Here is a 15,147-nt window from a genome sequence, read left to right on the forward strand (position 1 = left end):
ATCTGTACCCTAGAGTTCGGAGTGGGGAAGGAACCTTGACACTTACCTACACTGGCAAGTTTTTTCGATGAAACTAATGTCTCCAAGGAAAAATTGACAAAAACAAGGTTGCCAAAGCATGTCTACATTTGCTCCCTCTGTCAACAGATCGTGTCCACATTCGGGGCATCTTTGTCGACAGCGAGAGCAGTGGACAGTGGGTATGTATCCCACAGTGCCTGGCAACACCATCCGTCGCTAGGTGTTGTGAGAATGCGGAAACCGAGTACGGTGCATCCTGGGATGTGCAAAATGTACCATCATGCACTGCTTTGTGTCCCTTTCCTCCAAAGGTCTCTGGCTTCCTTTCGTGCCATTTTTCCAGCTGTCATTCTTTTGTAGTGCACGCCAGCATCTGCAGTGAGAGAGGTGGATCCTGCACTTCTCTCCTATGTGCTGTTAGCTGTCATGAGGATATCACGCATGTCAGCACAGTTACTCAGAGTTACTTGCAAAGTTAGCCGAGGATGAATCACAGGGACCCAAGTGTCATATGGATGGCAGCAACTTATCAGTGCTTTGTTTATTCACAGAGCAGCTGCATACGGTAGACAGTTGCTTTTCGGCTAGGGAAACAAGCACTGATTGATGGGATCGCATTGTCATGCAGGTGTGGGAAGACGACCAGTGGGTACAGAACTTTAGGATGTGTAAAGCAACCTTCATGGAGCTTTGTGCTGAGTTGTCCCCCGACCTGCGGCGTAAGGACACCAGAATGAGAGCTGCCCTTTTGGTAGAGAAGCGTGTTGCAATCGCTGTGTGGAAGCTGGCGAATCCAGACTGCTACCGGTCAGTTGCAAATCGATTTGGAGTAGGAAAGTCCACTGTTGGGGCTGTATTACTCCAAGTGTGCAGGGCAATAAATCACATCCTGCTGCATAGGACCGTGACTCTGGAAAATGTTCATGACATAGTGGGTGGCTTTGCAGAGATGGGTTTCCCTAACTGTGGCGGGGCGATTGATGGCACACACATTCCAATTTTAGCACCAGACCACCTTGCCTCTGAATACATCAATAGGAAGGGATACTTCTCCATGGTGTTGCTGGCGCTTGTGGATCACCGGGGGCATTTCACGGACATCAGTGCAGGCTGGTCTGGAAAGGTGCACGTGCGTCTTCAGGAACAGTGGCCTGTACAGAAAGCTGTAGGCGGGGGCTTTCTTTCCAGACCACGAGTTCTCAGTGGGGGATGTGGAAATACCCATAGTAATCCTGGGAGACCCAGCTTACCCCTTACAGCCCTGGCTCATGAAACCTTACACAGGGCACCTGGACAGCAGCAAGGAGCATTTTAATAACAGGCTGAGCAGGTGCTGCATGGTAGTCGAATGTGCCTTTGGCCGTTTGAAAGCTCGCTGGAGGTGTTTAAATAGCAGGCTAGACCTTACCGAGGATAATATTCCCATGGTCATAGCCACGTGCTGCACTTTCCATAATCTGTGTGAATCTAAGGGTGAAATGTTTGCTCAGGTGTGGAGCACTGAGGCAGAACGCTTGGCTGCACAGTTTGAACAGCCAGATGCTGGGGCTGTCAGAGGAGCCCAGAGGGCTGCTATTAACATCAGAGAGGCTTTGAGGAACCACTTTGAAAATGAGGGGCACTAACACGTCTGCTTTGGAGTTGCTTCCCTGTTGTGTCCATGTACAAATTTGGGGCCCAAGATCCATGCAACACAATGCTTTAGAAGCCTGTTCCCGAGAGTGGATTGATTTGCTATATGCTTTTGTAGAACACAGAATAAAAACGCTGTACCATTAAATACCTCAGCCTTTATTTATTGTTAAAAAGGATAAAACCTCACAACTGTGTGTAGCTCCAGCTATCATTGTGCCAGCTGTGAGTGGGGGTGGAGCGATGGGGAAACGTAGGAGTGCTGTGGAGTGAAAAGGAATGTGTGGGCATGGGGGGGGGGGGTTGGCAAAGAATTGTGCATCTGCTGCAGTGGCGCTCGACCACGGATCTGCTCAGTCTGCAGCTGGATCAGGGACTTGAACATCTCTGTCTGATCCTCCATCACTTTTAGCATCCGCTCTGTCGCTTGCCTAGCAAAAGCAGCACTTGCCTTTCTGTCCTGCCTTTCGGCTTCCCAGCACTCTTTGCATGCCCTGGTCTGTCTCTCATCGGACTGCAGCACCTTGTGGAACATCTCCTCTTTGCTGTGCCTAGGTTTTTTTCTTATCTGCCATAGCCGGTCGGCGGGGGTGCGTGGCGATAGGTCCATACTGAACAGAAGAGGGATTGTTACATTCCAGCAAACGATTGAAACATTTTAGTAAAAAGGACATTTTGCTAGTAGAAATCACTTTCTCTCTGAGACTCTAGGCAGGCACACAGCTCCGCGAGCACCCCAATCATGGTGAGTGTCAGGAGTGCGGGGAAGGCGGTTGTGCGTACGGACAAAAAGGCCACGGCTTTTAGGGCAGCTTTTCAGGGAACTCATTCTAAAATTATCCCATACTTTTTCACAGGCGGCCAACCTGCTGGCTGACATCTCGCTGCTGAGGGTGAGCAGAGAAACCAGGGCTCAGCTGCTGCATGCTTGCAGCTTTCACCCTGGTCTATATGCAGCTCAGCTATGTGCCGCTTTGGTCCCAGCTCCAGTGATTGCTAAATGGCATGGGACAGTTTCCTACAATGGGGGAACTAACAAGGCTGCAATCCCTTGGAATCTGCGGCAGAGGATTAACAAGTACCTCTTTGAAACTTTCCAGAGCCTCTCTCTGGAGAATTCCCTGCAGGTCTCGATGTCCATTGACACCCTGCTTGGCCATGTAGATTAGCTACACGGGGCAATGTCCATCTCACAGAAAACACTATCTGCCTCCCACTTTTTGGTGCCCTACACAAGCCAAGCAATTTACCCAGAGTCTCATCTGCTTCCTGCTCCCCACTGAGCACTTCTGGAGTGGAGAAAAGTTCCTGGCTGCCTGCCCCACTGGGCGACCCCACTGGGAGCACCACATCCTCTTCTAGCTCGACTTCTTCATCCACAATTTCAGCCTCCGGGTTACTCCCTTTCAGCTGCATGCGAAGTTTCCACAGGGCAACCAGCGATGGAGGTGGGGTCACCACTGAGGACAGCATTCAGCTCCTTATAGAAGCGGCATGTCCTAGGTGCACCACCAGAGTGATGGTTCGCCTCCTGTACCTTATGGTACGCCTGTCTCAGCTCCTTCATCTTCGCTGTGCACTGCTGCGTGTCCTGATCATAGCCCTTTTCGCACAAGCCTTGAGAAATTTGCCCATATGTGTCCCGATTCCTATGGGTCATTTGCAGCTGCGACTGAACGGGCTCCTCTCCCCATATACTGATCAGATCCAACAACTCTGCGGCGGTCCAAGCGGGAGCGCATTTGGTGTGATAGCCAGCCATGCTCACCTGGGAAGCCAGCAAGCAGGAAATGAGATTTAAAATTCCCGGAGCTTGCAAGGGGGAGGGGTGGGTTGGCTGCAGGGGAGCGGAGTTCAAACCGCTGACCAAAGCGGCAGCATGGGAATTGTGGGATACTTGCTGGAGGCCAATAAAATTGGGGAAAAAAACCTGTGGTGTCTACACTGGCGGTTTGTCGACAATAAAGGGAGGGGGAAAGACAAAAGTATCTCTCAGGGATGGAAGTTTTTTGTTGCCAGAACTAGGCGGGTTTGTTTTTTTTTTTTTTCGAAAAAAGGCACATTGCAGTATGTACACTATCGCTGTTTTGTTGCCAAAAGCCAGTTAGGGTTCGTGTTTAGTGCAGCCTAGTTTTAAATCACTCAAATAATGTAGCTAATAGACTTCACTGTGGGAGGAAGTGTTCCATGATTTCAGTCTAAATCTTCCTCTGTTCAGTTTAAATCCCATTCCTTTTAGTGATGCTGTACCTCCCTGAATCACTTTACCAGTCCCTGTCCCTCCTGGGTGAATACACCCTCCAAATGTTTTGTGAACAGTTCTCATTACCCTTGTATTGTAGTCACTGTATTTAGCCAAGCTCTACGCCCAGTTATATACATCTTCATTGAATTTAATGGAGCTGCACTAATATAATTGAGAACAGAAGATGGTTTCTTTTAATCATTCCTCATAAATGATCCATTTCCTTAAAGATTTTTTTGTTTTCTCCTCTGAATTCCTTTCACTTTGTCAACATCTTGGGGGCAAAGAGGCACGCCCAGAGTTAGCACCTGAATTCTTTTTGAAGTATGTAGCATGTTTCCACAAGCATGTTATCAATTATGGATAATTCCATCATTCCTCTTTTTTGACTATTTTCCAGCAATTCACATCTAAATATGCACATCTGGTACAAATAAAAAAAAATCTGATTTGTACGTGTTTCACATCAGACCTCCAAGGATAATGACTGCTTTTCTTTGCCTATATATTTTGATCAACCCAAGTTGGTAAATCCTCTTTTGTATAATCCCATAAGCTTCATAATATTGCACAGGATGAGGTAGCTTTTTTGTGCTTTGCTAACTGTGTTTACTTTCACTGATACGGTCAGCTTCTGAAGAATGTCTCATGAACAGAATAACATTTCCAGTTTGAATGTTTTGCTCCATTTGCAGCCAAAATGTTTATACAATACCCCAGTCAACAAAGTTACGCAAAACTCTTTCGTAAACTGGGTATGTCTGCAATTGGAATAAATGTGTGCTACAGCAGATGTGCCAATGTACTTCGCACATCTGTAATGCCTTCCATCTGAGGATCTCAAAGCACTGTATGGATATTAATATCTCTACTTTATAGACAGAGTAAGAGGCATCAAGAGATATAGGAACAGATTCCCCCCCCCTTTCTTTTTTTGGAGGGGAGGGAAGGGGAACAAAGCCCAAGGTGTACAGGTGAACATATGTTGCAGCTGTGATGGTGCTATCTGTAATTACACATGCAGGGCCTGTTGTCATTAGGGCTACGCATTTTAATGTAACTTTATTCCATAGGGCCTAGAGCTGGTAGACCACTGATGTCAATGGGGAACACATGGGGTATATAAGTCAAAGCAGGACCTGGCATTTATGTTCTTCTTCTTAGCATATGTGCAGTGTGCCTCGGGTGGCACGTGACCAGTTTTCATCACCAAATTTAGTCCGCTGGTTGGATCATTAGCTTCCCCGGCTTGGGCTGGTACTGACTGGGAGTGTGATGTGAATGCTGCTCCATTTCTCCCTCCCTTACCCCCGTACCCCCCGCTGCCACCTTTATGTTGAAAGTGCTATAGAGCAGGGGCCCTGTGTTTGCATTCTGTAAAGCACCCCATCCATGCAGAGGGCTATGTAAACAATAGCCCTGGTGTAGTATAGATTTAAAGATGGCAGAATGGGTGTAAACAATGACATTTAGGATTCCAAGGTTCAACTGAAAGTGGGATAGAAAGAATGTGGGTTTGGCATGTCTAGTTGGAAGAAACTGGAAATCCTGTATTCTGAGTGGTGGCTGCGTGTGCGGGAGAGAGAGAGAATTCAGTTATTTATCTCCTTGGTGAGAAGAAAAGGTTGTGAAAGATCACAAGTGAAAATTAATATCAAATGGTTACTTACCTTTCAATGACTGTGATTCTTGGAACTGTGTTGTCCACACAGATTCCACCCGTGGTGCACACATGCTGCGCATGACCAGGATCAGATTCTGTTGAAATAGCCATTTCCATTGCAACCTGGGAGTCCTTGCCGCCACTGTAACCAAGGATATAAGGGATGGAGCAGTCTCAATGACTTCTCAGTTCTTTTGCCAATAAAGAATCCCAGCTGTCAGGACTCCCAGTAAGCAGGGACGTTGTGGAATCTGAATGCGCAATGCATCTCTAAGAACCACAACTACAGCAGGGTAAGCAACTGTTCATTCTTCTTTGAGTGATTGTCCACATCGATTTCACTCGTGGTGACCAGCAAGCAGTATTCTGTTCGTGGAGGTGGGTTAGAGGAGTTCTGTTTACATATCAGTCAAAGGACCTCCCTACCAAAGCCTGCAGCGGATCTAGAGGCTTGCACCAAGGTGTAATGAATAGAAAAAGTGTGGACTGACCTTCAAGTCACTACCCTACAAATCTCAGTCAATGGGACATATTCAAAGAGGTGGTGGAAGCTGCTTGGGCTCTAGTTGAGTGAGATCTGATGCGCCCAGGAGGCTTTCTGAGGTAGCACATAGCGGGTAAATATGCAGTCCAAAATATACTTAGGCAGTCTCTGAAAGGATATTCGTTGCCTTCTCATTCATACAGCAAATGAACAAACAGTCTTGGTGATGCTGAGATTGATCTGCGCCTGTCCCAGCAGAAAGACAATGCTCTCATGATATCCCTCGTGTGGAGTTTTGCCTCAGCCAGGAAAGAATAACATTTCGGGAAAAAGACCTGTAGATGAATAGATTGTCAGAATTTCACATGAAGCAATCATGAACAGGTATTTTGGGTGAGGCCTGTCTTGTGAAAGATGCTGTGGTGGGGAGGGGCTGTCAGGAGCGCCTGAATCTCCCCTGTTCTCTTGAATGAGGTAATAGTCACCAGGAAGGCCATCTTCATGGACAGATGGTGGAGGGACCAAATAGCCATGGGCTCAAAGGGAGATCCTGTCTCATCAATTGGCACCTGGTTGAGATTCCATGGAAGATGGGGTTCTATGAGTGGTAGAAAGGCATGCGTAAGACCGTGGAGAAATTTCCTCCTGATAGAATGAAAGGATACCACGTGGCCCTGCACCAGGGTATGGCTCAATGAGATTGCAGCCACATTAACCTTAATTGAGCTGAGACCGTCCTGACTAAGAGCCCAAAATATTGGGGATTGTCCCTTGCAGCGAAGCACAGTGTTGTCATTTGGGCCAAATAGAGAATTCTTTCTAGTTGGCTTGGCAAGTTCATCTCATTGAGGGCTTTCTGTTGTGACACAGGATGTTCAGGACCACCGCAGAGCAGTCTTTTGCGGTAGCTGTCAGCCAGCCGATATCCAAGCTGTCAGGTATAGGGACTCTGGGGCTGGATGAAGGACCTGACCATTGCTTGAGACAGAAGGATGAACTTTTGAATGGACAGTCTCAGTAGATCAGAGTACCAGAACTGCCTGGCCCAAGCTGGGGCTATTAGGATGATAGTCCCTGCGTCTTGCCTTAGCTTTGTCAATACCCCAGGGAGTACAAGTGTTGATGGGAAGGCCTACCTCGGACCTGGACTCTGAGGGATGAGAAAGGCATGCATGAGGCATCTGTTCTTGCCTCCTTGGGAGCAGAATCTCTGACACTCGTTGTTGTGGCGCATCATGAACAGATCTATTGTTGGATATCCCCATCAGAGGAAGATGATGAGGAGGACTTGAGGGACCACTCGTGACTCTGGGAGATCCCTGCTGAGCTCATGCACTATAGTGGGCTGAAGGCCAGAGAGATGGAGAGTTGTCAGAGTGACGTGTTCCAGTTCCTCACACATGGCCTCCTGGCACAAAGAGAACAATTGAGCTCCTCCTTGTCTGTCAATGTAATGTATTGCCATGGTGTTGTCTGAAGTTCTTGCCTGATAATGCCTCAAAAGAGGGGTAGGGATGCCTTGGATGCCAGCAAAAATGCTCTAAGTTCAGGGACATGGAAATGAAGGGAGGCCTTGGGGGCTGACCACTTATCTCAAATTTTTAGGTGACCCACGTGGGTTACTTACCATGGGGTGGAGGCATGCATAACTAGTTTTCGATGGAAGAAACATGGAGAACAGAATTGTTGCATCTGATTACAAGGGAGACCCTCTTGTCCATGTTGTCTCAGATAAACTGATCTCAACCACCTTTGCAGCAATGAAAGGTAAAGTTTGGCAAGCTGTGTGATGTGTATATATGTGCCAGCACTTGACCCAGAACCTTCAAACAGGTTCTCACCTGCGTGATAGGCTGCCCTTGAAACTGTCATGTGATGCCTATCATAATGCAGCCCCTCTGAGACAGGTATGCTCCCAACAATTTGATGCTGTGTGTTTGGTGTCAATGTGGATTTGATGCTTTGCTTTTGGTGTCATTGTTGATTTGTCCTTGTTGACCCTGTATGCCAAAAAGATCTAGCCTTTGGTCTTTTTACCTGGAAGTGGATCTTTCCTGTTGCCTGGGATCCATGGGCGGAATGCTAGAAGAAGTTCATGTAACCCTTAGCCAGCACCTGATATCTCCTGTCTGCATATGTGAAGGTCCTAGAGATGGATACGGGGTGTGCCATATGACCTTTGTGGGTTCCAAAAGCCCTTTGTCAATAGGAAAGGCTGTCCTACCAGATGATGAGAGTTGGAGGATATCCAGTTGTTTGTTTTTTTCTTGAATTATCTTGAGAGGCATACCCAAGGTCTCCTCAAGAGATTTTAAAATGCCTTAATTCATCCGAGAAGGCAGTGGAAGAAAAGTTAGTTGTCTCCTTTGGTGATGAGGACGAGATGGCCAGTAGTCAGAGGAGAGGTTATCTCTGCTGGGTTCTTATTCTTCCTCCATATGTTGTTGACACATTAGGGTTGATACTAGAGCCAGCTGTAGTACCTGTTTTGGAGAAGGCTGCCTTGGTCTGGAGACAGCAGAAGAAGTGGTTTCTTGACATAGGGACTGATACCTCAAGGTGACATGGGACCAAGACGAGTAGGAATACTGCGGGAAAGGAGGGCACACTAGCTTGACGGTTCCCTTCTGGAACCTGTGGACTCATGGGTGCGTCTCAGGGATTCCATCTTCTATTGTCTGTGTCCAGGGAGTTATTCATGGTAGACATAAATCTCATTCCAGGGAAGATGATCTGCTGTGTTCCCCAAAGGAGGCCAAAAAGGTGAAGTCATCTTCCATAGACAGGGCATCCCCTGTCAAGTCTATGCCCACCACCACCAGGTTGAAAGAGGGACCCATTATATTTATTGCCTCCCTCAGTTTGTCCACGATTAGAGACTCTGATACTGGCCCCACCACGAAGTCTGCAGCCACTAAGAAGTGCGGTGATGTGAGTAAAGCTTTTGGTACTGAAGAGTTGGTCAGTGCCAAATGAGCGACTGGCATCACTGAGGTCACTGCCAATGAGCCTGGTTTGGGTTTCCTCAGCACTGCAGTCATCATCCTGAAGTCGTCTGTGGCTGGCGTACATGCGTCAGTCCCCTAAGCAGTACTGGAATTAGTGTAGTGCTTACGGTGAGAAGCGATCTGTGTTGGTTTCACCATGGAGTTCAGCAAGGCCAGCTTTGTGGCTCTGAGAAGGCACTTAAGGGAAGGGTTTCTTGGGACCTTCTGCTGAGCAGAGCAGAACAGCAAGGTTTCTGGTAGTCCCTTGAGGTTGGGATGGTGTCGTGGCTCACCAGGGCACTGGAGGAGTGTAAGTGACCTGAAGGTGGTGATCTCTCCATTTGTTTCACAGGGTCAGTTGAAACTTGTACAGACCTCTCCGGAAGATGAAGCTTCAGTCACCCTTCTGTCTCTCAAAGTGTGCTTGGAAAATGTCCTGCACGTGGCCATCTCCTAGACAGAGAAGGCATCTCAGGTGGCCGTCATTGATGGGCATTGTGGTATCACACAATGAGCAGATCTTAAATTCTGGAGACTTGCTTTTGGCCATTTTAGGCTGTGTATAGGAGGAGGAAGGAGACTATCTTGGACCTTGTACATGGGATTGTGGAGGCAAGAACCATTAATCTTATTAAAATGACAACAGAGAAGTCTTAGTTTTTCAATCCATCCTTTTTTCTTAATGATCTAAGAACTATAATGACTAGAATAACAACAGGTCTACAGATCTAAGTGGTGAACTGCCAGGTTCTGTGTCTCAGCCACAGGTGGTAAAAAGGAACTGAAATGCAGTTGAGGCCACCTCACCTCTGACACCCTCATTACGAGGGCTCCCAAGGCACAGGTGTGGCCCCAGTGCATGCTGCTATTTCAAAAGAATCTGCTCTGGCGTGTATGGGCCATATACGCACCAATAGTGGAATCTGTGCGGACAGTCACTCAAACAAAATGTTCTGGCAGTTCAAGTCTTCCCCAATGCTGATGCTCAATCGCGCTCCTACTTATAAGTACGTAAATTAAGGAGCACTTTAAATGCTTCAGGGCTAATTTCACACACAAGAAAAAGTGGAGACATTTTTTCAGATACCTTGTCTAGAAGCAGTGAATGTATGAGGTTTAGCAGGTCTTGATTATGCGTTTTTGAAAATAGTTTATGTTCAACAAGACGATAGAGCCAGCAGCAACCACAGTGCAGGCAGATACACTTGGCAATCTGTTTTGTTTTTGTTTTTTGGGGTTTTTTTTGCTTGCTCTCAAATTGGTAAACAGCAGTGGACACACCAAACGATACTCGAGCAAAGCACTGCAATAAACATTCCTGATTTTTTGATTGGTCCCTAGTTTTGGACTGTCTTAATCTATGTAAACAATATAATTTTGTATCTATAATTTTAAAGACCTCTGTTGCATCACGTTAAAGCCTCAGTTCCTCCTAACTTAGCCTCTTGAGACCTTTGTTGCCCTACACTGCACATTCTCCAGGGCAATATAATTTTCCTGTGCTAAGGTTACTAATACAGATCACAGGATTCCAGGTAACTAGCTTCAGTACAAAGCAAAGATTTCATTTATTCTTCAGAGGCCAAGCCCTGGCACAAAGGTTAAGTAAGCAGATTGTGGCAGGGGATCTTCACAGGGACCATGAAGAACTAATCCTCCCTCCCAGGATGTGACGCATCAGTGCACCCTCTCCCCAAATGCTGCAGCTCACGGGCTCTAGTCACGAGTGGGGTTTGCCCCATGGAGCCACATCTAGACAGAAATAACTACAGTTAAAGAAAGTAATACACAGGATTTGATATAAAAGAAAACAGATCTCCTTCCTGTCTGAAGAGGAAGATAAGAAACATCCACCTCAGTAAATGTAGGTGCAGAATATGGATTTTGTCAGTGGTTACTGTTTGTTGTAGTAGTGTTCTGTTGTAAGGTTGAGGAAAAAAAGGAGAGAATGTGAGATTTGCTGTCACTTGCAGGGACAGATTTGTAATCAGATTTGTTTACAAAATAGGACCTGTACATCAGAGCAGGCACTGACTTGACAGGATAAAGCGTCACAGATTTGCACTGTGCATAGTGCCCTCATGTGGATTTTAGTGTATAGTTACATTTGCAGATTCATTAAATTTTATATGATAATTATATGACAGATGTGGTAGCTGCATTAAGACTCCGGCAAGAACTGTCCAGTACAACCCCATGTGTTAACCCAGATGGAACTCCAGCATCCTCATCAAACCCAAAATACTGTATTTGTGATTTGACCTGAATTGAGACAGAGCTCAGCAAAATTCATCTTAAAAATGAATTTTATGTTGGCAAAAGGTGGCAGAGAGGAGTGTGCTGCAATTTTTCGGTTCTCTGAGAACTTGTTTCCATGGTGCTTTATCCCCCACTGTTGGGATGTAAATTGTAGTCCACACTCACATGCCATACACTAACTGCATGACATGCACTAAAAGTTCTCTAATGTGTGTTAATGTAATCCCATTTCAAACCATAGTTAATGTGCACTATGGAACTTTTAATGCATGTCAGCAGGGTTCAAATGGACCAGTTAGTGCACTACATGTTAATGTGGACTAAATTTTACACCACTCTGTTGCAGATTGAAGCACTGTGTACGCAAGCCTGAACACTACCGTAAACACCACCACAAACTGCAGCTGTGCCTCTGGAATGTGAACAACTGACCACTAAAAACTGTACTGAATCCCCCAAGTCTTTTCTCACAGGCCACTTACCAGGAGAGAATAACAGCTTGTGGTCAGTGGAATGGATTCCTACCCCACACACAGGTGAAACATTGTACATTCCAGTGCCAATAGTCTGAAGGTTACAGTCCCTTCCCTCTGCCCTGCAAACCCATTTCTTTACTGATAGTGTTGTTGTCCAGGATGAGTGGATATTTAAACAGGGAATGTAAGCTAAAGAATGTGCGTGTGTTTAAGTATAAAAGGCAAAGAGGAAACCACAAAACGTACCGGTGGCTACTGATGATATACATCAGAAGCTATCTACATATTCCACTTGGGGGATTTCACTGGTACAAGTTAAAAAATGCCACAAACAGCTGCAAAAAACTGAAACACTTTCGGCATGGTAAAACCACGTTAGTAACAATGTACTGTCTCAATGCAAATCTTCCTGTGAGCCAGATGGTGAGGCGGCAGCAGCGAAAAAGATGGGTGGAAACTTCTCAGAATGAGGTTTTGGGTCTCCGGCCTTGCTACATCTTCTAATGTTGCAGTACATTCAAAGGGCCTGATTCTGATCTCGGGTAGAAGACTTTTATCCCAGTGTAACTCCACTGTCTTCAGTAAAGTTACTGCACTTTTTACTGGCGTAAATGAGATGTCTGGACCTCTGAATGCTAGAATGCATTATTTGCAATACTAGTCTGCAATGAAAAACAATTTGTACAATCATTTCTTATGTGAGTTGAGGTTACTTGTTCATAATGACGGGACTAATAATCAGATCAGTGGCGAATGGTAAATTTATTTTTTTATTAATAATAAATGGGACTGGTACATGAAATTACTTTCTGACAAACACAGTGTAGGAAGGTGTCCAGTTTACTAACTAAGGGAACTCCGAGTGGAGGCTGTATAAGTGATGTCTTACAGTAAGTGAACACACTGTTAGAAAAGTTAGAACAATGATTGTGTCTAATGGACCATTGTTTCAGTAATCAGTATTCGTGTATCAGTTTTGATGTGAGATCACGTTTGACACAAAACATCATTAAATATCAAGGATTATTGAAATCAGAAAATTTACAAAAGAAAGAAAAAATACTGATGGCTAATCATCAGTTTAAAAGTACATTTCCTTATCTCGCTTGCTTAAAATCATCTTGTTTCTGTTTCGTCTTAAAGCCAGCTGTGGTACAGCAATGCAATTGGATGCTGTAATATAAAACTCCAATAGCACAACTGTTCCTCTGAAAGCATTTGTTATCCACTCTCATTGGAATGTTTCCAAGCAAATAATCTAAAATTACGCTTTAAAACTGATCATTTAACAACAAATATTACATGAACCCTTTTTTAATCTAACAAACTCCCTATACCCAGATAACTGATTTTATGCCAAGGAATCTCTAGCACTATCAGCAGCTGGAACACAGCTGTGTTGGAGGCTCTAGTCTGATCTGATGGTAGGATATCTTCTCTTCCAGCTTCATTAAGATGCAGATAGGGGGTTTCCATGCAGCTGGATCAGATGAAATAGGTAGGCACTGGATTTTTCCATTACCCATTTGAAAGCCCACACATTTGTTGTTTCTGCAAAGTCTCTTAAGAAATAAAACCTATGAGCAGTTAAAGTTTTGCTTTAGTAGGTTATCAGATGGAATGGCAAGAAACTGTTATCATAAAAGTCTAGAGAAAAGAAGCGCTCATGCCCAGCATTAGTTTAGATTACAAGGTGGTGTTGAAAGTGAAGAAGGAAATTGAACTGGAACTGAAACTAAAGCACTGCCAACATGTATACATTTTCTGATCATTTCATCTAATTAAGTTATTAGCACAGAATCCTGAGCTACAATAATGCCACCGCATGTCAGGCTACTGCCTCCAAAGTTAAGGAACACGGTCCAAGAATAGCACAGAGAACATACCATTTAGAGGAAGATTCTGAAGACATTCCAGGGATTTTCTCCACTGGTGGTAGCACTGCTCAGACTACACAGATTTCCCAGACATTGGTAGCATTCAAACATCCACTTTAGACAAGCCAAAATGATCAAGAGTTCAACATGAAGTGCCATAATTCATGACGGAAATTCTTAAACTAATTTTTTTTGCAAAATAGGCAGATTTTCTTCTGACAGTCAATATAAACTGTGATCTGGACATCTGGCACCTGTAAAATTACCAAGTTCCATCAGTGCCTATTTAAAGAAAAATGAACATTTTAACTAGTGCTTGCCTATCCTTGAAGTATCACTCCCTGAAATACAATTTTTTCCCCTGTAATATCTCTATTCTTTTCTTTTAAAAAAAAAAACCTGTTTCATTCTCTTCAGAACAAAACTGCAAGTGGCTGGCTGGCTCTGGCCAACTTTTCTATTTGTGTCATTGATACGCAAACCAGCCATCTGGTTTACTCTGTATGTCATGTAAATATGTGTATCTTATTTTTCTCCCTATATATTCAGGAGCTTGCCATAACTTTGTAGGATTCTGTCTGACTATTCTTTGTAAGGATATTGTCCCAATCTAAGCTATTGTACTTGTCTCTCTTTTGGGCCTTGAATCAAGAAAGCATCTCTGTTCCAGACAGCACTTAAGCAAGTGGTTAAAGTTAAGCACATGCTTAAATCCCACTGAAGTAGATGGAAGTTCAGCACATGCTTAAAGTTCAACACATGTTCCTCAGGTGTTTTCCTGAATTGAAACCCTTCAAGCCTTGATATTTGTTTTGAGTATAGTGCCAACCATACTGTCAACTCTTGCTAATCCTTACTATAATTGTTTATTAATCATTGCCTCCACAGGTGTAACCTCGAATTAGCACTAATTGGCTTTCTTTATATTCTCTTCAAGAGCAATGTCTAGTGTCAAATTCTCCTTTGAGAGACAGCACTGCAAGTTCACTGACAACAATGCAGTTACACCAGTGTAAATCAGACAAAAATATAGCTCCCTATATCTAATCAGTTTCCATTACGTTCCTGATTAATTCCTGAAGTACATGATCACTACCTTGTGGACTTTCTCTTCTATCCAAAACATTCAGTTTCACCCATCTGTGTAAACTAAACAGCTATCACTATAGTTTTCACCAGCAGACTGGTGGTGTTCAATGGGAATATATGGTAGTTCTGATATTCAAACAGCTTTCCTCCAACCCTGTATTTGTCTGATTCAGCTTTCACCGCTACAATAAGAAGTAGCAGCAAGAGGCTGGTAGTGCATAGACCATGGACAAAAAATTCATTCTTAAGGAAAAGTGCCTCTCTGTGATAAATTATTTGATCTGTTGGAGCTGTTACTGCAGTGCAAGAATACTGTTGTCAATTCCTATCCTTATACATGTTTTGCCATAACTTTCCCACGCTATAATAGCTTCTTTCCTAAAGGTGTTCTTTTAAAACCTTGAGTGGGTATTA

Source organism: Natator depressus, chromosome 13 (genome assembly GCF_965152275.1).
Source record: "Natator depressus isolate rNatDep1 chromosome 13, rNatDep2.hap1, whole genome shotgun sequence".
Classification (NCBI taxonomy): domain Eukaryota; kingdom Metazoa; phylum Chordata; order Testudines; family Cheloniidae; genus Natator; species Natator depressus.